This window comes from Schistocerca gregaria, chromosome X (assembly GCF_023897955.1).
Source record: "Schistocerca gregaria isolate iqSchGreg1 chromosome X, iqSchGreg1.2, whole genome shotgun sequence".
In the NCBI taxonomy this organism is placed as follows: Eukaryota; Metazoa; Arthropoda; class Insecta; order Orthoptera; family Acrididae; genus Schistocerca; species Schistocerca gregaria.
In genome coordinates, this window is record NC_064931.1 from 503,056,769 (window position 1) to 503,083,226 (window position 26,458).

A 26,458-nucleotide genomic window follows, 5' to 3' on the forward strand; every position below is an offset into this window, starting at 1 on the left:
ACGTGAACACGCACTCGTGCCCATATCTTCTGTTTATGACTTGCGCCGTCAAACACGACTACCTCAATGAACCGCATTTCAGAGGCACAGAGATTAACGAGTGCGCAGATTGTTTTTCGTTGGAGACCAAAAGTACGAAAATACATAGTCATGACTCATGACTCACAATATCTGTTGGTTTTCGTTATGCAAAAATGTGCGATTATTTTCTGTTGCCACCGAGGCACAGCTGAGACAGACGGCTGCATCTTCATTTTGTGAATATGTGTGTAGAAAGGGACACAGTATCCGGTAGGCATGCTATCAAAACCGTATGGGCCAAATAGGCAGTTACGTAGGTCACCGATACATGGCCAGTGCTAAAAGTGGAGTGAAAGTCCAGAAAATTTCATCCGTTTGGGTCTTATATCCATTCGTATTATCAGCGGTTTTGTCTTCTGTCCGTATAAACATACAAACCTTCCTTTTGCGGGTGTAATTCGTGCAGTTCAGCCAGTGACTGTTCTGCACGTTTTCCTACACAAATGAAGAGACTCACGTGTCGTTTGAAGTTTGGATATAATAGTAGCAAATTTTTGTAGCAAAAGTTTCAAGATTATTAGCATAAAGCTTTACAATTATTCTATATAGCTATAATTATTACGAGGTGAATCTCGCAGTTGGTCACACAACTGTGTCTGTTGCTGCGGTAAGTAAGTCTGAAGATAACCGTATATAACTGTTTCATGACGGTTGCCATGTAGTGATTTCGAGATATTTCAAATTTGATTTATTACATTGCGATCAAACGCTACTCCATTACACAGTGCTGAATTTCATGACAAGGTTATTTTGTCTCATCACTCGCAGCGGTCGTGTCGTCGCATTCTCGCCAGCGTGCTGGAGGAACACACACTATTGAATTTGTGTTAATTCATTGCGCATCTGCCATATGGCTACAGTTTGCTCAGAATCTGAAGATGATTGTATCATATTTCTGACTGAAACACAGAAACCGTCTTCATGAAACAATTCCTTCAAGCAATCCCAATAAATCAGAACTCGCCTCTCCACTAAAGGTGTCTCAGTAATCTGCAGTTCAGCTCTCTACATCATTGACAAGAGTCTCACATTACTTCTTAGAATTAGGTTTGTGTATTGCAAGCTTGCTGCCTACCCTTTTTATATGGCCAGTGGCGCGAGTTAGGTCTCTACGTATGGCTGCAGGCCGTAGACGCGCTGGGAAGGTTGGTTGTGTATTCCGGGCTGATGTCGCCGCCAAAATGGTTCTCAAAACTGCAGCACTCCATCCGAAGGGTACTAAAGGGAGGCCAAGGTAGGAATGTTTCCACATAAAAGGGGCTGAAAGAAATACGGGTTCCTTCCCATAAGAGTACATCACTTTCACAAGTGACGGAACATATCCAGTAATAAGTAGGTTCTAAACTAGTCTTTTGCCATTAACAATTTGAAACTAATTTTAAGTCCACGAAATGCAAAGGTACCGATATAAAATCTAATAATCCGTTTAAAAAATCACTTCATGTGAATAATCTTATAACCATACGTCCATATTTAAGGGGACGGGGTGATTGGTGAGGTCATGCTTCACTATGACTAAATGGGCGTCTCTCCTTCATCTGAAACAGCTGTTCGACAGAATATCTGGCGGAGTTCAAAGACGTACCTACCTGGTCAGACTTTATGACTGGGTTCTGTCGGCCAGTTACACAGACAAGGTGGCATATCTTACCTGAATTCTCGCCAGGGACATAAAACCACAATTTTTCAACACGAGACCATTGGGGTCGAACTAATGGCTGCAATGCAAAATTAGCAACATGACATTAGCATCAACTTAGTGTTGGATAAGTGCATCCGGGAAAGATTCACCATCACGACAGAAGTTTAGAAGGAGAAGCTAGTCGCTGCGGTAGGGAGGGAGACGCAATGTTTCTGTGGTCCTGGCTGGAAAAGGCGAGATCGTGAATCAGTATTGCTGGGAAAGTTTAGCCAGGGACTAATGAACAGCGTGGGTATCTACGCAATAGGGTCAGAATTAGAATGGGGTAGACAGGTAAACTAAGTAGCAACTGACGGCAGTGACTAACAGATCTAATTCACGATGCAGATCGGCGGAACGGACGACTGTGATCGTGCCACGTTAGTAGCAGGAACAACTGCGCCACTCAAAATATGTCGGAGCTAGTTTCTATATATCTCTCTGACTGGCCATTCGTTGAACAGGTAATATAGTTACGGGAGCAATAGACGACTCGAAATTGTCGCTGAAAATGACAAACTAGGTTGGCAACATCCGGCATAATAGCGCAAAATTACACATAGTTTGATAGCACTTAAAGTGTTCAGGACGGGAGGACGCGGACGGAGTGATATGCAATGGCAAATTAACATTACAAAAAGGGAATGGATCACATAAAACATCATCGAAATATGAAAGGTATTAAATACAATATACACTGTAGAGCCAAAGAAGCTAGAACACGTGCCTAATATCGTGCAGGGGCGGCGAGCACGAAGAAGTGCCGCAACACGACGTGGCATGGTCTCTACTAATGGCTAAAGTAGTGCTGGGGGAAATTGGCACAATTAATCTGGTAGGGCTCTCCATAAATCCGTAAGAGTACGCGTGGGTGGAGATTTCTTCTGAACAGCACGTTGCAAGGCATGCCCGATATGCTAAATGACGTTCATGTCTAGGATTTTGGTGCCAGCGGAAGTGCTTAAACTCAGAAGAGTGTTCCTGGGACCGCTGTGCTCTCTAGCAATTCTGGACGTGTGGGGTGTCGCTATTGTCCTGTTGGAATTCCTTAAGTCCGTTGGAATACACAATGGACGTGAATGGATGCAGTTGATCATATAGCAGGCTTACGTACGTGTCACATGTCAGATTAGTATCTTGTCGTATCAGTGGGTCCCATATCACTCCAACTGCACATGCCCCCACACCATTACAGAGCCTCCGCCAACTTCAATAGTCCCCTGAGGTTGTCTCCATACCTGTACATGTCCATCCACTCGATACAATTTGAAACGAGACTCGTCCGACCAGGAAACATGTTTCCAGTCATCAACAGTCCATGTCAGTACTGAAGGGTCCAGGAGAGGCGTAAAGCTTTTTGTTGTGCAGTCTTCAAGGGTACACGAGTGGGCCTTCAGCTACGACAGTCCATATCGAAAATTTTTCCTTGTATGTTTCGCACGCTGACACTAGTTGAAGACCCAGCATTGAAATCTGCAGCAATTTGTGTAAGGGTTGCACTTCTGTCACTTTGAACGATTCTCTTCAGTCGTTGTTGGTCAGTTCTTGCAGGATCTTTTTCCGGTCGCAGAGATAACGGAGATTTGATGTTTTACCGGATTCCTGAGATTCACGGTGCAGTCGTAAAATGACCGTACGGGAAAAATCCCTACTTCATTCTACCTCGTGCGCCGACTATAACTCACGTTCAAACTCACTTAAATTCTGATAACCTGCCAATGTAGCAGCAGTAACCGATCTAAGAACTGCGCCAGACACTTTTTGTCTTAATTAGGCGTTGCCGAACTGAGCGCCGTATTCTTCCTGTTTACATATCTCTGTATTTGAATACGCATGACTATACCAGTTTCTTTGGCACTTCATTGTATAATAATTACTCATAGATTAATTATCCCATACTCTAAGGTAAGTCTATATTGTTTTGTCACCATCACAACAACCTGTTTCTGCACCCTAACGTGTGATCTGGACAGGAATGACCCAGTGGTGGGCACAGTTTGTTAAAATTAAACGCCCCTGCAAAAGTGGCATGCGACATTTCATGCCAACGGAGGATACGGCATACAGATGGCTGTACCAGAACCTAGCATCACATAATTCAAATGCCAGCAGCCAGGTTCCCCATTTGTACTTTGCATACTGATTATAGGCATAACGCGTTTGTAAAGAGTGAGTGATATTGGTAATAGTTTAGTTATGTGTGATGACTGAACATAATTATACTCCAGGTACATATTCGGAATAAATGACAAGGGATCGTAATGACAAGTTACATGACATAGTCACGCCTTCGTGGATGCCGCAAGTGAAAGTGGCGAGGAACGGAACACACTTAGATCTGAGCTACATACTGACAGGGATAAATGCACAAAAATATATAATGTTGATCTAACGCAATCGTGCAAAGATATAAATCTGCAGTGAAGAGTGTAGTAAATTTTCTTTATCTACGGCTGTGGAGGGGTAAGGAGCGTAGCAACTAGCAGCAGTGCACAAGGCTACGCAGCCGGCGAGCCATTTCGACCAGAGGCGAGTGTATAGCCCCTAAGCTCTTAATAACAATTCATCACTAAATATAAAGGATGAGACAAATGAGGATAAATATAAGCTGTTGTGTGAGTGTTATTGTAGTGACAACGTATCGTGGTGCGTGTACAATATATGAAGGGCGTTAGCCGATGTTGAACATTGTGTAATACAAAATATATATCATAAAATTGAAATGGCAGAGATAAATCACAGAGGGGCGCTAATGCAATGCAGCAAAGCATCGCGAATTATATATGTCCACTGTTGTATCGTAAGAGTGCTCTTGTAAATCTATAGAATAGCACATCTACATCTAAGTCTATATCTACATTTATACTCCGCAAGCCATCAAACGGTGTGTGGCGAAGGGCACTTTACATGCCACTGTTACCTCCCTTTCCTGTTTCAAATGGCTAAAATGGTTCAAATGGCTCTGAGCACTATGCGACTTAACTTCTGAGGTCATTAGTCGCCTTGAACTTAGAAATAATTAAACCTAACTAACCTAAGGACATCATACACATCCATGCCCGAGGCAGGATTCAAGCCTGCGACCCTGGCGGTCGCTCGGTTCCAGACTGTAGCGCCTAGAACCGCACGGCCACTACAGCCGGCTTTCCTGTTTCAGTCGCGTATGGTTCGCGGGAAGAACAACTGGCGAAAAGCCTCCATGCCGCTCGAATCTCTTTCATTTTATATTCGTGATCTCCTCTGGAGGTACAAGTAGGGGCAACAATATATTCTATACCTCATCCAGAAACGCACCCTCTCGAAACCTGGACAACAAGCTACATCGCGATGCAGAGCGCCTCTCTTGCAGAGTCTGCCACTTGTGTTCGCTAAACATCTGCGTAACGCTATCACGGTTACCAAATAACCCTGTGACGAAACGCGCCGCTCTTCTTTGGACCTTCTCTATCTCCTCCGTCAACCCGATCTGGTACGGATCCCACACTGATGAGCAATACTCAAGTATAGGTCGAACGAGTGTTTTGTAAGCCACCTCCTTTGTTGATGGACTACATTTTCTAAGGACTCTCCCAATGAATCTCAACCTGGCACCCGCCTTACCAACAATTAATTTTATATAATCATTCCACTTCAAACCGTTCGCACGCATACTCCCAGATATTTTACGGAAGTAACTGCTACCAGTGATTCTTCCGCTATCATATAATCGTACAATAAAGGATCCTTCTTTCTATGTATTCGCAATACATTACATTTGTCTATGTTAAGGGTCAGTTACCACTCGCTGCACCAAGTGCCTATCCGCTGCAGATCTTCCTGCATTTCGCTGCAATTTTCTAATGCTGCAACTGCTCAGTATACTACAGCATCATCCGCGAAAAGCTGCATGGAACTTCCGACACTATCTACTAGGTCATTTATATATGTTGTGAAAAGCAATGGTCCCATAACACTCCCCTGTGGCACGCCAGAGGTTACTTTAACGTCTGTAGACGTCTCTCCACTGAGAACAACATGCTGTGTTCTGTTTGCTAAAAACTCTTCAATCCAACCACACAGCTGGTCTGATATTCCGTAAGCTCTTACTTTGTTTATCAGGTGACAGTGCGGAACTGTATCGAACGCCTTCCGGAAATCAATGAAAATGGCATCTGCCTGGAAGCCTGTATCTAATATTTTCTGGGTCTCATGAACAAATAAAGCGAGTTGTCTCTCACACGATTGTTGTTTCCGGAATCCATGTTGATTCCTACAGAATAGATTCTGGTTTTCCAGAAATGACATGATTCGCGAGCAAAAAACATGTTCTAAAATTCTACAACAGATCGATGTCAGAGATATAGGCCTATAGTTTTGCGCATCTGCTCGACGACCCTTCTTGAAAACTGTACTTCTACTAGTCAATAGAATTACGAATAAAAAGGCGTAACAGGTGCAAAATCACGCAATCCTTAATCCTTGAATAGGTTGTTCACAAGGACTGCGGAGTTGGAGGAACAGGTGCACAAACTTCTGACTAACAAGCAGAGTTAGCAGACGAGAATAACCGACGGCACATACAGGCAGCTACATAGTGAATGGACTTCAATGGTAATAAATTTAGCATTCCGTTAACAGAAAGGGAGGTGCCTTCCACCATTAATTCAGATATAGTCTCTCTGAGCCAGGGCTCCGCCAACCTTGCCTCTCTTTTTAAACACGGCTGTGCGCAATCTAGCACGACTTAAACGGCTAGCACAGTAATACAACTTCGTTGTGTTACTGGTGTTACCGGTGTCACATGATATACTGCGAACTATGGATGAGCGGCAACAGGTAGATTCCATATTTCTAGATTTCCGAAAAAGCATTTGACATGGTACCACAGTGCAGACTGTTAACGAAGGTACGAGTATATGGAACTGGTTCCCAGATATGCGAGTGGCTCGAAGGCTTCTTAAGTTGTACAACCCAGTACGTTTTCCTCGATGGCAGGTGTTCATGAGAGGCAAGTGTATCGTCAGGAGTGCCCCAGGGAAGTGTGATAGCACAGCTATTATTTTCTATATACATAAATGATCTGCCGGAGAGAGTGAGCAGCAGTCTAACGCTGTTTGATGATGATGCTGTGTTGCACGGAAAAGTGTCGATGATGAGTGACTGTAGGAGATACAAGATGACTTAGATATACTAACTATTTGGTGTGATGAATGTCAGCTGGCTCTAAATGTAAGAAAACTGTAAATTAATGCGGAAGGTTAGGAAAAACGAACCGGTAATATTCGGATGCAGCATTAGTAGTGTCCTGCTGAACACAGTCGCATCGTTTAAATGTCTGATAGTAACGTTTCAAAGCTGTATGAAATTGAGCGAGTAGGCGAAGATTATGGTAGGGAAGGCAAATGGTCGACTTCGGTTTCTTTGGAGATTTTTGAGAAAGTGTGGTCCATCTGTAAAAGAGACCGTATATAGGACACTGATACGACCTATGCTTGAGTACTGCTCGATTGTTTATGATCCGTGCCTGGTCGGATTAAAGGAAGACGTCGAAGCCATTGATAGGCGGGCTGCTCGTTTGTTACAGCGCGCAAGTGATTCGGAAACGATGGAGTAACTCGAATGGGAATCCCTGGAAGAAGGACGACGTTCTTTTCGAGGAACACTATTTAGAAAATTTAGGGAATCGGCATTTGAAAATGACTGAATAAAGATCCGACTGCCGCCAACATACATTTTGCATAACGACCATAAAGATAAGATAAGAGAAATTAGGGCTCATACGGAGGTATACAGATAGTCTTTTTTCCCTCTCTCTATCTTCGGGTGAAACATAAAAGCAAACTTTTATTATTGGTACAGGGTACCCTCCAACACGCACCATACGGTGGCTTGCAGAGTATGTATGTAGATGCAAATATACACTCCTGGAAATTGAAATAAGAACACCGTGAATTCATTGTCCCAGGAAGGGTAAACTTTATTGACACATTCCTGGGGTCAGATACATCACATGATCACACTGACAGAACCACAGGCACATAGACACAGGCAACAGAGCATGCACAATGTCGGCACTAATACAGTGTATATCCACCTTTCGCAGCAATGCAGGCTGCTATTCTCCCATGGAGACGATCGTAGAGATGCTGGATGTAGTCCTGTGGAACGGCTTGCCATGCCATTTCCACCTGGCGCCTCAGTTGGACCAGCGTTCGTGCTGGACGTGCAGACCGCGTGAGACGACGCTTCATCCACTCCCAAACATGCTCAATGGGGGACAGATCCGGAGATCTTGTTGGCCAGGGTAGTTGACTTACACCTTCTAGAGCACGTTGGGTGGCACGGGATACATGCGGACGTGCATTGTCCTGTTGGAACAGCAAGTTCCCTAGCCGGTCTAGGAATGGTAGAACGATGGGTTCGATGACGGTTTGGATGTACCGTGCACTATTCAGTGTCCCCTCGACGATCACCAGAGGTGTACGGCCAGTGTACAAATTTGAGAAGGCTTTTGTCATGCCAGAATTGCCCAGTGACAATACTGAAATGTGCCTTGTGCTATTTCAGAATCCGTCAGCTATGCGGTTGCTTCGCGTGATAAATAGGTATCAAAAATTTTAAAAAATGGAGGAGCGTTTGAAAGAAATATTGGAGACAGGAAAGCCGCATTACTGCAACAGAATGCTCACCGTTGTTCATGTTGTTGCTGTTTGTGATCCGGTATAAGGTGCATGGTTCAGGGCCAAAATATGTTATCAGAAACCGACCAAATACACTGAGGTGACAAAGGTCATGGGATAGCGACACGGACATGTACAGATGGCGTTAGTGTTGAATATACAATGTATAAAAGGGCAGTCCATTGACGCATATGTCATTTGTGTTCAGATAATTCATGTGAAAAGGTTTACGATGTGATTGCGGCCACCCGATGAGAATTAACAGACTCTGAAGGCGGAATTTCGGTTCGAGATAGACACATGGGACACTCCATTTCGGAAATCATTAGGGAATTCTGTATTCCGAGAACCACAATGCAAAGAGTGTGCCGAGAATTCCAAATTTCCGGGATTACCTCTCACCACGTGCAACACAGTTTCCGACGGCTCTCACTTAACGACAGAGAGCAGTAGCGTTTGCGTGAAGTTGTCAGTTCTAAGAGACAAGCAACACTGCATGAAATAACCTCATAAATCAATGTGGCACATACGACGTACATATATGTTAGGACAGTGCGGTGAAATCTGGAGTTGACCCACGTCGTCAACGAGGCATTATGCAAGCTGGTGGTGGCTAAATAATAGTACAGGCTCTGGTTAGATGGAATGGACTGGGTCACTCACTGGAAATGGTTATATTCGGATACTTGGAGAGCATTTGCAACCATTCATGGACTTCATGTTCCCAAACAACGATGGAATTTTTATAAATGACAGTGCACCATGTTACATCGAACATTTATGGAACGTAACTGAGAGGTCAGTTCGTCCACGAAATACTGCGCCGGCAACACTTTTTCAATTTTGGATGGCTATAGAGGCAGCATGGTTTAATAAAAGTTTTTCATCACCTCGATTCCGAGAGTTCCGGTGCATGTACACAAAATTGCAATAGAGATCATCATAAACATCATTTCCACCCTTTTTATTGCCCATGAAAACAACACATTGCATGTTGTACCACCATACAGCGAGAACTTCAGAGGTAATGGTTCAGATTGCTGTACATACCGGTACCTCTAATACCCAGCAGCACGTCCTCTAGCATTCATGCATGCCTATATTCGTCGTGGCATACTTTCCACAACTTCATCAAGGCACTGTTGGTCCAAATTGTCCCACTCCGCAACGGCGATTCGGCGTAGATCCCACAGAGTGATTGGTGACTCACGGCGTCCATAAACAGCCCTTTTCAATCTATCCCAGGCATGTACGATACGGTTCATGTCTGGAGAACATGCTGGCCGCTTTAGTAGAGCGATGTCGTTATCCTGAAGGAAGTCGTTCACAAGATATTCACGATGGGAGCGCAAATTGTCGTCCATGAAGACGAATGCCTCGCCGCAATGCTGCTGATATGGTTGCACTATCGGTCGGAGGATGGCATTCACGTATCGTACAGCCGTTACGGCGCCTTCCATGACCACCAGCGGCTTACGTCGACCCCACATAATCCCACCCCAAAACAGCAGGGAACCTCCACCTCGCTGCACTCGCTGGACAGTGAGTCTAAGGTGTTCATCCTGACAGGGTTGCCTCCAAACACGTCTCCAATGATTGTCTGATTGAAGGCATATGCGACACTCGTCGCTGAAGAGAACGTAATGCCAATCCTGAGCGGTCCATACAGCATGTTGTTCGACCAATCTGTACTGAACTGCACGGTGTCGTGGCTGCAAAGATGGACCTCGCCATGGACGCCGGGAGTGAAATTGCGCATTATCCAGCCTATTGTGCACAGTTTGAGTCGTAACACGACGTCCCGTGGCTGCTCGAAAAGCATTATTCAACATGGTGTCGTTGCTGTCAGGGTTCCGCCGAGCCATAATCCTTAGGTAGCATTTATCCACTGCAGTAGTAGCCCTTGGGCGGCCTGAGCGAGGCATGTCGTCGACAGTTCCTGTCTCTCTGTATCTTCTCCGTGTCCGAACAATATCGTTTTGGTTTACTCCGAGATACCTGGACACTTCCCTCCCTGGGAGCCCTTCATGGCACAAAGTAACAATGCTGACGCGATCGAACTGCTGCACTGAGCGTCTAGGCATGGTCGAACTACAGACAACACGAACCATGTATCTCGTTCCTGGGGGAATGACTGGAACTGACCGTCTGTCGGACCCCCTCCGTCTAATAGGCGCTGCTCATTCATGGTTGTTTACATCTTTGGGCTGGTTTAGTGATATCTCTGAACAGTCAAAGGGATACAAGTCTGTGATACAATATCCACAGTCAACGCCTATCTTCAGGAGTTCTGGGATCTGAGGTGATGCAAAACTTTTTTTTTTTATTTGTATATTTCTACAGGGGACCTCCAACGACTTGTTGAGTCCATACCTTTCGAGTTGCTGCTCTACACCGGGTAAAAAGAGGACCGACGCGATATGAGGAAGTATCCAAAGACTTTTGTCACCTCAGTGTATGCTCACCGTGTTTTCGAAGTTGATAGTGGATGTTCTATAACTTCAAAATGTATGAACATTAAACAACGTCCACCTGTGGCAAGCATCATGTGGCATGGAGAGGGTGAGGAGCTGCAGGCCCATTAACGGTGGGGCAGTGGAGACAGGGGAACTCCATGTGGTGACTGAGAGCAGTTGTGAAGACAGGCGCATGGGGGGGGGGGGGGAGGGGGGGGGGAGGGACAGGCGAGCTGGCCTTACCTTTTTCAAACCGTGCCCGCAGCTTGATGTCTGCATGTAAACAGAAGCCTCTGGTAGTGCTGTAAGTTGGACAGTGGGTAACAGTAGCAGGGAGCACTTTGCACACCTAACACCCACACCCACAAAAATCGATTTTGTTTTGCATTATTTAAGGTGTTAAATACTTTTGGGAGCCAAGAATAAGAATGAAGGCAAATGATATGACATGCTTTTTGGATCTAGAGATAGGGCAAGCGCAAATATGGGAACCCATTAGAGAACTGGGAGTGCCAGCACAACATGACAGTTCTCGTAAGTTTCACGCAAGGAGGCAGGTAACCCCTAGTTTACTTCCATATGCAATTGTCACAAACGGAATTACACACAGTCTGAATTAAAAGTACACATAATCGTAAACAGTTTGCATGCCGCGAGCGAGTGGCGCGATGCAGCACAGTAGGGCAAAGCATTTAGTGGAGCTACATGGGCTTTTTTTGGAGAGGAGAAAGGCAAGAAACTGCTCTACAAGACCATGGCTCTTTGTAGCATTATATATACTTTTAAAGTTAGCGGCATTACAGTAAGGCGCCAGGAAATAAAGGACATATGAAATCAGCTGTATGCATTGTTAATCAGGATGATAAAATGCCCCTAGTCCCGTGTCTGTAGCTCATAAGGATGCCTAAAATGAAGAGCACAACTAGTTTGTGACTGAGGCGGCAACCTCTGCTTGCTTTTCAGCGCTGTTCTAACAGCAGATCTCCTGTCTGTGGGCAGCTCTATCAGAGCAGGGGCTAGGGAAGCACAGTGTTCCCCTGACAAGGTTTTAATCTGTCAGCATGAACTATCACTGGAAGGTCTAGTTGTTGTATTTCTACATTGACTGGAGAAGTTAAACATATGATTTGATAGCAGCCTTCAACAAGTGGAGTAAATTTATCAGTCTTTCCCTTTCTTTGTACTTGTCTCGCTATAACGCTAGTATTATTGTATAGCACCTGGCGCTAGATTCTTTTAATCTTGAGAGTCAAGATTCTCACTTCTTTTGAGCCTACACCTGTCTATTTGGAAGGGAGGCTCAGAGGCTGACTATAAACTACTTTCATACCGGGCGTACCCGGTCTGTGTGGTCGAGCGGTTCTAGGTGCTTCAGTATGGAACCGCGCTACCGCTACGGTAGCAGGTTCGAATCCTGCCTCGGGCATGGATGTGTGTGTTGTCCTTAGGTTAGTTAGGTTTAAGTAGTTCTAAGTTTTAGTGCTCAGAGCCATTTGAACAATTTGATCGTACCGGGCGTGTCCTGTAGATTCGTGGGTTCTGCTACTACAAGCTCATTATATGAATGGAATGTACCTGTCCCAATCAAAATGTGTTCAGTTTACATAGCAGAATAACAGGTGAGTGATAGTTTTATCAACTTGCTCAAAATCGTCATTAGCCTTAGGATCGAAGGGGGTAGTTCTCCATTTAATTCCAAGTAGTTTATGTACATGTAAAAACGATGAGGACATAGAATTTGTTCCTTGATCGTTTAAGATAGTATTAGGACTGCCAAACAGGAGTACCAGGTAATTTGCAAATTCTTTAGCCAGTTTCCCCAATCGGCTCTCATATTAGTTATCGGAAAACTGCTCCCTCATTATTGACACAATATACATATTTTCAAAAAATGGTTCAAATGGCTCTGAGCACTATCGGACTCAACTTCTGTGGTCATTAGTCCCCTAGAACTTAGAACTACTTAAACCTAACTAACCTAGGGACATCACACACATCCATGCCCGAGGCAGGATTCGAACCTGCGACCGTAGCAGTCGCACGGTTCCGGACTGCGTGCCTAGAACCGCGAGACCACCGCGGCCGGCTGCATTATTTCCCAGTAAGTTTGGAAAAATGGTCCCATGATAACCAGTGCTACACTTTCAGATGGTCTCGAAGCTTCGGTTTTAACCTCTGGGCAAAAGGCAAACACGTGCGCATTTACTTATTGGCGTCAAGAAGCTGGCCCTGAAACCAATACCTGGTGGCCATACAGGCATTCATAGCTAGCTCATTTGCTGCTCTACAAGCCTGAGTACTATCATGGCATTGAGCAATGATTCGAGTCTGGAGCAACTTTGGCATTACCGTCTGGTTTCCGAGAGCGGTTTTATGGTAGAATATACTATCTTCTAACACTAAATCAGGCACTTGCAAACTGTTGACAACTGGCGTCTTCTTCCTCTGCGTCTTTTAACTCTACTACTAGCACTTCAATCGATGTGGCTGCTGTGACTTATTTACTCTCAACAGCAAAAAAAAAAAGGTGTCACTTTACACAAAACGACAGAAAAATCAGGCCAAGTAGCAACAACAACAGAAAAACAGTACCAGGGCGTGACATCAGACAGAGGGAGCGAGCCATTGGTTCTGGAAATGCGGGATATCCGACGCACTCTCTGTATTCACTTATGCTTCTATGCTAAGGATTGCATACTTTACGACTCATATTTTGGACCAGATTGAATGTTCTAATCGCAGCAACAGCACGTGTGTACCAAAAAATATAAGGCACAGAGGCTATAAAACCTTTAAGAATGAGCTTATAATTGCTCACTGTCTAACATTCAGGCATACCTGAGAATAAAAGACCGATCTTGCCAACAACTCATTTTTTCTAAAATTGTTTATTTTTTGGAACTTGGAACTATAACTCGTCACGTTTTGAATTACCTTCCACGAATGTATGTGCTCATGAGTACAAGGGACTGATATGACATACGTTCTTAGTAGCGTAATGGTTAGAAGAGTGAAGCAGTAAACAGATGGCGCATCTGCCTTCAGCGGTGGAGCAGCGAAGGCATTCTGTTTACGTCCCTAGCGAGATAGCAGTCGTGCGGTGTTGTGTTCCTCTGTCGTCTTTGTGCACTAAACTGACATAGAAGAACTAAGTCAGTTTCTCGAACGAGCATGCAAGACTGAAGGCAAAGAAAATCGAGAAATTCCAATGACACAAAGTTCGGATTCATTATAAATATTTTGTCAGCTTCCATCTTTCAATCGCGAGTAGTGTGGTGTACGTGAAGATGGTCAACGACACCCCTTGTGATAGGATTGTCAATGTGAAGCGAGGGGATCTTGAACTACGACATTCAGACGGATATAGAAGTAATGAACAGTTGGAACATGCAGGACTCGGACAGAGGACGACCCGGGTATTCTACCATTTGAGGTTCCCATGGAGATCGTGGTTACTGTATTGAGCACCTATGGAAAAGTGATTAGCCATGTGGCTGAAAAATTGGTGCACTTCGCCACCTACCTGGTCCATAAAGGTGTGCTGCTTCGAACTTTCCAGACACTTCTAGTCCTATTTGTACATCGGCGGCTGGTATGCCCTCACCATCTCTGATGGCCAACCAAATATGTGATACTTGCCTTGGCGTGGGAACGTGGTTTTGGGCCATTCCCGAATGTGAAAGCTCGTTTCTTATTGCCGCTCTGGGGTCTAAACTGTTGGTAAAAGACAGTGTACTCGATTCCAATATCCTCATTGGGGTTTTTCACTGATTTGCGGAATGAAGTGTGCCAAGCGAAAACACCGAGGTTTGAAGGGAAATGAGAATTTTTCTGAGGCCTCGTGGAGAATTATTTCTGGACCGCAGCGACTTTAACAAGCAGATTTGGCCATATGCCAAGTCACCGGATTTAGCAGTTCTTAGGACTTAGATAAATTTCTCGCGATCGCGTCTCAGAAGATGACAGCATTTCGTGGCAGCAGCCACAACAGCCTGCGCTACGCCACCAAGCACTAGCGCTCGCAGCAACACGCAGATTCATTAGAGACACGGTAAGCCCGCCCTTCAATCCGATCGATCGACGACAGGAATTGCAACTGTATGAGGCGACACGGTTCATTCCTACGCTTTGTCTTCTGCTAATCTGTTGCTGCAACATGCGCTTCCCGCAACAGTTTGCACGCTTCTTCCTTCTCCTATTCGTGCTAAATTCAAAGGAAAACTTTACTTAACCACGACCCATGTATTGCGTTTGGAATGGTCAATATCTTCTTTACGATAATGCTAATATGATTATTTCCCTCTTTTTACTTTCGTAGTGATACTTATAGTTTATCTTTGTGAATAAAATGCTTGTTACAGAATGAAATTTTCAGTCTTCAGAGGAGTGTGCGCTGATACGAAACTTTCTGCCAGATTATAACTATATACCGAATCAGTACTAGACAAATGCTCTACCGAATGAGCTACCCAAATACGACCCAGGTTCGCTCCTCACAGCTTCACTTCTGTCAGGACCTCGTCTCCTTGATACAGGCGGTCGTACTGCTGGATGGTCGCCGTATGACAACGCAAAAAGACATTGCCAACGCCTTTGTGCAACAATACGGTCATTTCTATGAAGAAACGGAACACGATCAGGTAGCCCTTCACAAGGTCCGGCGAACGCTATCCGCGTGTCTCGACAAGACGGCCGACCGAGAGTTAACAGGGTGAGTCACAGTTGACGACGTAATGGAAGCGCTTGATAAGAGAGAGTCGCACAAATCGCCGGGCCCCAACGGGTTTCCGTTAGTTTTATCGTACATTTTAAGATCTCATGACTCCGTGAGGGACTGCAATGTACCACGAAATGATGTCTCCCAATGTGCCTCTTCCACCCTCCTTCGTGGAAGGAACGATCATCCCTATCCACAAACCATCCGGCGGCACAGCGATGCAAACCTACCGGCCACTGACCCTTCGTAACTGCGACTACAAGATCTACATCAGGATACTTGAAGCACGCTTTAAACGCGTACTACGCCAAGTGATGTCACTCGAACAAACCCATCTAGGAGGGGATAGCAATATACAAACTGCACTCAGCGACTAGCGCGATGTTACCACACTGGGCGTCTTGTCACGGTTCAAGCGGCTCCCCCGTCGGAGGTTCGAGTCCTCCCTCGGGAATGGGTGTGTGCGTTGTCCTTAACGTAAGTTAGTTTAAGCTACATTAATTAGTGGGTAAGCCTAGGAACCGATGACCACAACAGTTTGGTCCCACAGAACCTTACCACAAATTTCCAGATTTTACAATCGCACTGGCAACAACATGTCGTCTCCGGGATGCACTGGTATCGATAGACTTCGATCGCGCCTTTGTCAGGGTGAACAACGCCTATCTCTTGGAAGTGATGACGCAAATGAAGTTTCGAGAAAGTTTTGTCACCGTCGTTACGAGATTACTCCACGGCGCCTCATCCAGAGTGCACATCAATGGACGCATGGTATGCCCCATCTCCATCTCGCGATCGGTCACATAAGGGTGCCCTCTGTTGACGATATCGTATGCCATTGCTGTCGAGCCGCTGCTGTGCTCGCTCCGGAATCAACTCCAAGAAATAACGATAAGGCACAACAAGTTTATATGCAGAACATAAGCGGATGACTTAGTGTTTTTAGCACGGTCGGGAGACGAGGCAAGAGCGGCCTTACATTGAATTAATTTGTATGGTATGGCTACCGGAAGTCGTATGAACATGGCAAAGTCGGGAGCGATGAACACCGGGAGACGACTCCTGATGGGAAGTGTAGCACCATTACAGCTGATAAACAAGATGAAATGCCTAGGAATTATCTTCACTATAGACGTTCGACGCACGGCGGCACTGAACAAACAAATCGTGAGAGTGTCTGAAGTCACAGTTTAAAGACTCAGAACATGATGCAACGGGTCACCTTTGCCTACACTTAACTAGCTTCTCGCATCCCCCACCTATCACCAGTTCTTTCTACGCCGGTGGTATTGGTGCGCCGAATTCTGGCGTCGTTAGGATGTTTTGTGAGCGCTGGTCTGCTTTTCAAGGTCGGATAGGATAGAATTGGTGAGAAGAGAAATCTGTGGCACATCTTGACTAGACGAAGGGATCGGTTGGTAGGACATCTTCTGAGGCATCAATGGATCACCAATTTAGTATTGGGCGGCAGCGCAGAGAGTAAAATTGATAGAGGGAGACCCCAGAGATTAATACACTAAGCAGGTTCAGAAGGGTGTAGATTGCAGTAGGTGCTGGGAGATGAAGAACCTTGCACAGCATAGAGCAGCATGGAGAGCTGCATCAAAGCAGTCTCTGGACTGAAGACCACAACATAAACAACATTGTTGAACCATTAAAAAAAATAAAAGAAAAGGGGGCTAGACCACTTGCCTGTGACAGGCAGAGCTCCCGAGTTCCAATCTCAGTCCGGCACACAGTTTTAATCTGCCAGGAAGCTCCCTAATGCTCTTTGTTTGTGCGTAAAGTCATTGTCTAAGAAATATATTTGTTATTTGTGACTCATGGACTAATAAATGTATACTATTAGCAGATCAAACTCCATGCTCTAAGTAATGATTCCCTCGTTATAATTAAATTTCCAACGCCCTCCACCCATCAACACGTAAGTGAGGCCCCTTGATAGAATCTGGATTTAAATTGACGTTTCCTGCAAGCACCACAGTTATATTGATAATCACTCTTGGTATTTCGAGAAGATATGCTACCGCTTTCTGATCTGCGACGGGAATAGTGCAACTGAAATTATTTGCCTATCCATAGAGGTTCGTTGTAAGCTGCAGGTTGCCGGTTGTATTTCAGAATACCCTCGACTTCTGGCATATGTGACCTCCCTTCCATTCTTTTTCCATTAGAGGAGGGGACGCGAACTCATTTTCTTTCTTTTCTTTTTCGTAGTTTGACACAATTTTATTTCGCTGATTATTTGGCGTACGTGCCATTCATTTTCCATCCTGGTAGGGGATACGAATTTATATTGCTATGATCGGCACTCAGATAAATTTCTTTTTCACGGAATAGTGAACTGGAGTACACAACTGATTAACTACAGTGCAGCGCCATACTAATTTTTAATTTATTTTGAAAATGTGGATCTTGTCTACATGTAAATAAATTTCCGCTTGGACGATTTTCGGCGTTTTTCGTAAACATGGCGTAAGTATATTCAGTAACGGTGTCTTACCGTCCACATTGGAAGCTACAGACAGCATTTGCCTAAACCAATTTCTGGATAAAAATAGAAGTGTTCCACTGCGCTCTCTGAATGCGTCTACTTCGAAACTAGCCAGGCTTCCCATGAAACGCAGAGGTCAACAAAAGCAGGAGCATTAGACCATCACTCTTTTTTAAAGCTGCGGAAATTACAGGTTTTCTGTGAAACCAACATAAATCTTCGCCGTTAAGTTTGTGCGGAACGTAGTGATTATTTCGTCCCTTTCACGTGACCTACACGGTATCACTTAGAATTTATGTGCACTCACCTCGACAGAAGAGCCCACATTAAAATGAGGACAGTAGCGTACACCTGTGGTTCCCACAGAGAATTCAGAGACAAATTTCTAGCGACCTACCGGTCAAAGGAGAACTAAGCTCGCATGAAACATGATAAGATTTATAGAAAAAGCTTCACTAACTCGGCAATGCAGAGTCCCGTCAAAGTTTTCGAAAAATGATCCAAAAGAAAAACTCCTTGGACCAGCCGTTTACAGTGACAGGCGTAATTCGCATGAGCTACAGCAAATTTCCGCAGTCGTATCAGTTATATTTGGTAGGTCGTTTTGGGGTACCGAGGAGGACTTTAAATCACTGCTGCAACGATAGGAGAATCTTAACGAGAGCGCGAACAGCGCATCCCGCAACGAGCAACCTTCCACAAAACCACAACGAAACTATATTGAGAGACGAGACCACATATTCCAGCCTCGTGCACGCCAACTGTACAAAGGTAATCAACCGAACTTCAATAATTGGGGTAGCGGTAACGCCAACAGGAACAATTTCCTACGCAGAGTCGAACAGCCACAGGACAACAACCAGGAGAGGCAGGGTGCTCAGATTATTGAAATTATGGCTCCAAGTCATTGGCCCGAACAGCCACGAAATGTCGATAACCGTCAATGACGTATGCATAACTCTCAAACGGTCATATAAACCTTTGGGAGGAAATACGTTAAAGATATAGCAAAAATCGTTTTTATGTTAGAATTTTTATGTGTATTCTCTTAGTAACTGTTGATCAAGTGTTTATTTTGATCTCAATGTTGATGGTGGATTAATGTGGTTTATAGCTTTTGAGTTAATCATGACTTTTAGATAGCTTACTGATGTTGCTTTTTGTTTTCAAGAAATAAATGTGGGGTAATTACATCAAGTTTCTTTTGGGTATGTAATGAACGCTATGCTGCAAAATGACATTATGAATTTTTTGTGTACGGAGAAAGAGAGAATTATTGATGGTGCTAGGATGCGAGCATTTTTAGTTAGTGTCAACTACCATGATTAAAATGTTTTGGGGAGAGTATACGGCACCACACAAGATGGCCCTGCATGTCAACGAGGCATATGAAAGCTTAAGTGATGGCAGTCTGATGAAAAGGTGCAGAAGATGTGGATAAACAACAGAGGGAAGTGCGCAACGTGGAAAGGAGGCGATGGCTTCAACAGAAGCGTAACAAGAAACTCTGGAGTTCTATGTAAGTGTCTCATCATTGTAGATAACGTCGACCATGTTGTTTGTCGTCTAAGAGGACGATCAGTCCTTGTCAAGATACGCTTGTACCATAAAACTGTTGGGAAAGCGTTTTTTAGAGACATCCACAGCAGAGAGTGTTGAGACCGCAAATGATAGTGAAGCGTCATGGACCCTCACAGGAGGTAATGTTCTTTTGCAGCTAAATGACTTGACTTCAGTGGGAGAAAAGAGAAAAGGTTGAAGTTCACTCTGAAGTTCCATTTTTTTTTTCAAAGTACGGCACCACACTTGGCCGTAATGTAAAATTGTAATGTATGAATAATATTGACAGCATACTGAAGAAGTGTTTCCAAAGAACCTTTTGAAGGAGTGTTTCAAAAATTAGCATCATGAAAAAAAGTAGGCCCACAGCAGTTAATGGAAGACATCAGGTGATAGAGGAGAAGTCCTAGTGGAAGATAAATGGCGATCATTCACATTTGTGAGGAATCATTTGCAGGAGCAGTCGACAGTCGAAGGCAACTACAGCACCAAATAACAGTAGTTTAGTACGCTAATAGTTTTGCCTTTGCAGCATTTCAACATCGTACCCGTTAGTCTGTCATTTAAATAATTTGAATTAGATGATTGTGTGTAAAGCTTTGATGATCTGAATAATTACGTGTATTTCTCTGAATAATTAGTGTTTCACCTTCAGGTATTCTATGTCTGTGTTCCATATGTATTGAGCCGTTTGTCACATGTTTGACAAGGCCCGTCCGCACACAGCAAGAGTGTCTACTATTTGTCTTCATGTTTGCCAAACAATACCTTGGCCAATATGGTCGCCGGATCTTACCCCGATTAAGAGCGTCTGGAGTATTATGGTCAGGGCCCTCCAACCAGCTACTACAATCTAACTCGCCAATTGAGCAGAATTGAGCACTTTATCTCTCAGGAGGACACACAATAACTCTGTCAATCAGTGCCAACCCCAATAAATGCTTGCATTAGCTCCAGCGGTGGACCAACACGTTATTGAATTGTTCAGTTCGAGAAATTCTTTGTCTTGAATAAATCATCGAATTTTTCTGAAACCGTAATCATTTGTTTGTCTGCACATATACATCGCATTTCTTCGTGGTAATTCGTTCTCTCTCTCTCTCTTTCTTAGACTGCATTGGCTGATTTGTCCGTAAGTGGCGAACAAACAGCTAATACGTTTCCTAGACGTTTTCTTTCATTCGCAGCTCGCGGTCAAAGTAATGAGTGTCAACGCCGTCTGGGTGCAATACGGCGTGCTGTTTCACTAGATGAGACAATTATGCTATTACAGCGAAAATTTATCTGAAGCCCTGATCAACTCCCAATCCTTCAGTATTATTAAAGTAGTTTACACAAGTTTACCAGCCTCGAACTGATCCACAAGACGAGGATAGAAACGTTGCCATCAACATACTACTATCAGCTCTGTAACAACCTGATTACATTACGTTAAGCTCCAAATTCCTACCAATGAACCGAGACCGTACATCGCTACCGGTCTCCTCTTAATGGACTCTACATGATTCTCAGATAGAATACAATTTCATCAAAAGTGTTATCAGAGGAAAATTCTCAAGACCAATGTTCCAAGCAAGAAAAATAGAAGAGTCACAGCGAATCAACCACGTCAGTTCTCATGGAATCTCCTCCTTTTCTCCTTTTAAGGAGTCTCTGACAGCTAATTATTTTCACGACATGCTGCCTTCTATGAAAAACACTAGCTGCTTCTCCATACTCACTTTCCACTCTCTACTTAGAACCTAAGACTTACCTACCAGCCATCGCTACCGAAAGCTACCGCAACATTATTTCGCACATCTGCACTCAGTCGCAACATTACTTCAGGTGTCGGAAACGGTTGAAGAATATTTAAACTGTTTCATACGTTTTGAGAAGAATGATAAAGGAGGAAAGTAAAAACGGAATGAGGTGGCGGAAAACATTACAATATAATTTCAACGAAAACTACTTAAACTGTTTATTAATTTTTGGGGATGTAGTAAAAGGCAAGTGAGTCAAGAGTTTAAGAGAAAGAGAGAGATAGAGACGTGGGAGGGGACATTAGAGGTAAATTATTATTAGAATAAATATTTTCACTTATTTTTAGGAGGATGTGAAGGATAGCAATAGGGGGGAAAGGAGAGATTAATTTTAAATAATGAAGAATATACTTAAATAAATCGCTATTAGTTTACTACTTGTCAAGTGTGTAGGCAGAGAGCAAATAAATGAGAAATCAATGTTTAAAAAGATATATTTAGAAGAAATGTATTTCAGTTAAAATCACAACTTGAAGAAAAACTGACTCATATTTTACTATCCCTGGTTCGATAATTTTTCTGTAGCCAATTCATCTTCCACTGTCTCTCACTGACTGAAAATTGAGCGAAACAACAAGTAGATAAAATAAAATGTTTCACTTTTCTAATTTCTTGTCCGGGGTGTCCCATTATTTCTCATTTCAGTCATAGCTCTCGGCATGGAATCTGGAAGGCGTCGGACACCAGAAGAGGCAACTTCGTTCCAGATTTCAAAAACGCAGTCCCAAAGGGCGTCAGGGGTAGTCGATTGTTATCAAAAACGGTTCAAATGTCTCTGAGGTCATCAGTCCCCTAGAACGAAGAACTACTTAAAACTAACTAACCTAAGGACATGACACACATCCATGCCCGAGGCAGGATTCGAATATGAGACCGTAACGGACTAAAGCGCCTAGAACCGCTCGGCCACTCCGGCCGGCGGTTGTTATCGTGGGCAGGTATCTGACAGTGATTGTCCTATCTCAGCCCACATGTTCTCCACTGGAATCAAATCAGCAACCTATGGCGACCTGTCCAGAACATTAATGCCAATGTTAGACAGTTGCTGAACGAATATGGACATAAGTACAGGAGAATGATCTTCCTGAAACGTGAATTCTCCTTCACTATACAGCGTTCGCATTGGAGGCAGCATTACAGTGTCCACTATATTGCCATACAAACTGCTATTAAAGGTTCCCTCCATTCTATAAAGTATTCATGCCCCTCTCACGGAAATCCAGCCCCAGTGGAAACCGTTAGCCAGCCACTTCTTGTCGTCGCTACGAATTCTTTATGATGACCTTTCCCTCGCAATGTGTAAACCACTCCTGGACAGTCGTTACACATGGAGGAAACCTTCTTATCAATAAAAATTACGTTTTCCCCCGGCGCGTACAGATAGATCTCCGCGAATGCCAGTCGGTGTAAAATACTTTCCCCTCCGATTTCCTGTTTCAGAGTGGATCTTTGTACGTGGTGCCCAACATCTCTCAGCCGTAAGTGGAGAGTGTCACTTCGGTCTCTCACCGAACCTGCTTCGCCTTTGGGAATGGAAGCTGTCGGATCTTACGCACAAGCTCTCTGTACTCCTGAGGAGACCAAGTGGGCCAGGGCTATAACAAACTCTTCCGGAGGACGTGGGTTAGATTCCCGCCTATGACTTGGGCGATTCTGTTTTCACGTTAGAATCGTCTATTTATGTCTCAGTGTGCTGCTAACCAAACATTTGTGTACTAAGAAATTTGTTTGAATTTATTTAAAAAATTTTTAGCGGTATTGTAAACATAATAAATTTTCAGTAGTTAGCGTCTACATCAGACCGGTATCTTCTAAACACGTGTATCTAACTGAAAAGAAAAAATCTGTGTCGCAGACCACCTATTGCAGGTGTAATTAAGACGGTGAGATATAGATAGTACATTCGACTTCGGTCAAAGGCACGGTAATTTTCATACATAGTTTGTGTTTTCTTTTTGTGTAGTCAAAGCGATGCTCGATGTAGGGCGCTGGCCTTTGGTGTTCTTTTAGCACTGCGCGTAAATGTGTACATTGCTCATTCCCCTCCAAAAGGCTTGGAGCAGTCGAGCACCATGGAAACTCAGCACTCAGCACCTTCAGGATCCTGATTGTCGCCAACGTATCACTGAGACGGGGACAAGATGCGAACGGCGTCTCCGATCCCACGCGTCCGGCGTGGAATCTTGCCTGAAATATACCAAACCGATGCTCCGGCACACATTCATCACCTACAGCAAAGAGGTGGCCGCTTGGCGCAGGTACATTACAAAAAATGGTTCTGAGCACTATGGGACTTAACATATGAGGTTATCAGTCCCCTAGAACTTAGAACTACTTAAACCTAACTAGCCTAAGGACATCACACACATCCATGCCCGAGGCAGGATTCGAACCTGAGAGCGTAGCAGTCGCGCGGTTCCGGACTGAAGCGATCGGCCACCGCGGCCGGCGGCACACTAGAAAATTCTACTTCAGCGCAATCTGTGACCTTGATGGCCAGCCACCATCGGCGGAAGTGCAAACCGAACACAACATGATTAAGGCAAACTTACTAGCGATTACTCGCCAGAAACTACAAGGGGCTGTGGTGCGTGCCCGCAGACCTGATATGGTGTGGCGGGAGAACCCCTCCATGCATCAAATTGTGCGCGATCGCAAAGAGAACTTAGTTACCGAACTCTTAGATCATCGTGCGCAGCGGGTCACCTGCCAAGCGGATACAGTCCCTAGCTTTGTCGAAGATTATCGCCGAGTCTACAGTGCAGATGATGGGGCTGTCTTGGAGTACGAACCTATCGCCGTGGATGTTCCGCACACCCTCACACCTGAAGAGGGGTTACATTAATGGAACCTTTCACCACCGAGGAAGTTCACTACCGCTACCTTCAAGGGTGCACTGTGCAATTCACCAGCCATTGACGGAATCCCTATTGAATTCTATCGTACGTTCTGTGGTCTCGTGTCTACACGATGGACGGAGATGTATAATGGATTGATCACGTCTGCAGCTGCGATTGCGTCAGCTTTTGCCGAGGAAATTATTGTTCCCGTTCATAAACCGACGCCTGGAATCACTACGGGCCACTTCCGCCTTATCACGTTAATAAATAGTGATTACAAGGTTTTTGTGCGTTTACTGGCGGCGCGCTGTAGACCCCTCTTACCACGTGTCCTCTCCACCACGCCAACCACGCCAGGTGGCACAGTTAACGTCCAGACAGCAGTTGGAGACTGTCGTGACGTGATTGCGCTGGCAGAGACGTGCAGACTTCGTGCGGCGATCGTTGCCGTAGAGTTTTACAGCGCGTTTGACAGGGTGCGCCGTGTCTTCCTATACGGATGGGATTCCCTGCTCGGTTCATCAGTGTCCTTGGGCTGCTCTTTAATAGCACGCGTTCGTTGGTCCAGGTCAGTACGTGTGTTGGGGGTCCGATGCTGATTCCACGATCGGTCCGACAAGGCTCCCTGAACATGTATCTTTAGCGGTTGCACTGGAGCCGCTCATAAGCCTGTTGACGACGCAGTTATCTGGACTTTATTTACTCGGTTACACCTTCCGATGTCGTGCGTACGCAGATGACCTCCTGCTGCTGGTTCGTTCTCGAGAGAAGGTCGCACGGATCCTTCACACCATCACGGCTCATGGTAGAACAGCTGGAAGTGTGATGAATGTGCGCAAATCCACGGCGCTGGCTATTGGTCGTGGGTTACCTCCTGAAGATCTAGCGCCCCTGCCCTGTGTCGAACATATCCGCTATCTTGGGATCACCTTCACGTCGTCAACGCACCGTACAGCGGCGGTTAACATTCGTCAAGTTTTGAGAATTACCCGCATGACGATCAGTCACTGCTCCCTACGCCGCCTCGATCCTTTGCAGCGTGTTGCCTACCTGATTTGCCTATGCAGCATCCAGAATGGTTCATATTGCACAGATTCTAGCGCTGCCGATTGCGATAGGACGTTATATCCAAACGGAATTTAGCTGTTTTCTGACAGTTTGGTGCGTCTTCAAAGTACGCTGTGACACACTCACCGGCCCCCACGTGCAGGAGAGCTTGGTCTTACAAACGTCCGCTATCGTGCGGCAGCACTTTACATGGTGACGATGCAACAACAATGGCGCAGTGTCGAGGGTTCCATTACACCCAATTCACTTGCCGTTCTTGTGCTAGTACCCACTCTCCGCCGGTTCGAGTCGGTAGCATTAGGCCCGCATTTGCACACATCGCGGCTTTCTTTATGGAACTCAGTAATGTACGCGCCGAACTCCCCCAAACGCGCCTGCCGCGGGCGAAGGGTTTCTACGTCCTTTTCTTGCGTGGCGCCGCCTGTAACGTCGTAGAACGCGAGTTGCCGTTGTTGCGGTGGACTGTGTATCGGCAGCACATTCATCACAGTTTCTTTCCGATGCATATCAGATCGACTTGGTAATATGCGACCTGTGGGAAGTATCCAACTAATCAGCGGCTCCATGCCACAAGACTGACAGACTCTCCCCTTCGCGCCGTCTGTAGTAATGTCGATTTAACTGTATAGTCGTTGCGGATATCTCGTTGTTGAGCCGACGAATGGTCGCGTGTTCCCTAACAAGTGCCACCGCATGTTATTGACCCTGAGTCCTTTCTTTACCCAACGGTAGAATATTTTCCTGCAACAAAGTGTCGGATGGTTCTCTGAATAAAGGGCTTAACTTTGGCATATCTGTATGGAGAGGCTCATCACTCGCCCCTTAATTTCTGGCAATACTTGCAGACTGCACATACAGCAGTTACGAGCAGTTCCCGTTATCGACCGAATTTTTCCACTTATCAACACCGTTTTTACCTCGCCTCTACTCAGTTGGCGTGTTCCCCGCGTGGCAGGTGCTCGCTCGATTCAGAATGAAACATGACAAGCCTACACCTTGCACTCGGCCGCGGGGTTTCCAGGTTTCCGGATGGGTGGGCGAGTTTTGTTTTTACATTCTTTTCCTCTGAAAGTACGCGCACAAAGAATTAAATACATAAA